This window comes from Ursus maritimus, unplaced genomic scaffold, assembly GCF_017311325.1.
Source record: "Ursus maritimus isolate PB19 unplaced genomic scaffold, ASM1731132v1 scaffold_17, whole genome shotgun sequence".
Classification (NCBI taxonomy): Eukaryota; Metazoa; Chordata; class Mammalia; order Carnivora; family Ursidae; genus Ursus; species Ursus maritimus.
This window is the reverse complement of record NW_024424119.1, coordinates 5640767-5642113: the sequence shown is the minus strand read 5'-3', so window position 1 is coordinate 5642113 and position 1347 is coordinate 5640767.

Sequence of the window (1347 nt, the reverse complement as noted above, 5' to 3'; positions counted from 1 at the left end):
CGAGGGGTTGGAGAAAGAGAGAGCTCTAGAAGAGATATTTGAACAAACTGTAGCTGAGAACTTCCCTAATCCGGCAAAGGAAATAAGCATTCATGTCCAGGAGGCAGAGAGGACCCCTCCCAAGGTCAATGAGACCAGAGCTACACCACGTCACATCATAGTGCATTTTGCAAATATTAGATCCAAGGATACAGTATTGAAAGCAGACAGGGGGAAGAAAATCCTTACGTACAGAGGGAAGAATATCAGAATAATGTCAGACCTATCTACAGATCCCTGCAGGCTAGGAAGTGTTGGCAGGGTATTTTCAAAGCTCTATCTGAGAAGAACATGCAGCCAAGGACCCTTTATCCAGTAAGGGTGTCATTCAGAATTGATGGAGAGATAAGGACCTTCTAGGATCTGCAGAAACTGAAGGAATTCATAACCACCAAACCAGCCCTACATGAGATATTAAGGGGGGTTCTATAAAAGTAAAAAGGCCCCAAGAGTGATACAGAACAGAAATTTACAATCTATAGAAACAAAGACTTCACAGGCAACATGACATCATTAAAATCATATCTCTCAATAATCTCTCTCGATGTGAATGGCCTAAATGCTCCCATAAGATGCCACAGGGTTGCAGATTGGATAAAAAGACATGACCCATCCATTGCTGTCTACAAGAGACTCATTTTGAACCTAAAGATACATCCAGACTGAAAGTGAAGGGATGGAAAATCATTTTTCATGCCAATGGACCTCAAAAGAAAGCTGTGGTAGAAATTCTCATATCAGACAGATTGGATTTTAAACTAAAGACTGTAGTTAGAGATAGAGGACACTATATTATTCTTAAAGGATGTATCCGACAGGTGGATATGACAATTATAAATATCCATGCCCCCAACAGGGGAGCAGCTAGATACACAAGCCAACTCTTAACCAGAACAAAGAGACATATAGATAATAATACGTTAATAGTAGGGGACCTCAACACTCCACTCTCAGCTATAGACAGATCACCTAAGCAGAAAATCAACAAAGAAACAAGAGCTTTGAGTGACATACTGTACCAGATGGACCTCATAGATATATATATAGAACGCTGCACCCCAGAACAACAGAATACTTATTCTTTTTGAATGCACATGGAACTTTCTCCAGAATAGACCATATACTGGGTCACAAAACAGGTCTTAACTGATACCAAAAGACTGAGATTATTCCCTGCATATTCTCAGACCACAGTGCTTTGAAACTGGAACTCAATCACAAGGAAAATTTTGGAAGAAACTCAAACAGTTGGAAACAAAGAACCATCCTGCTCAAGAATGATTGGGTAAACCAGGAAATTTAAAATCA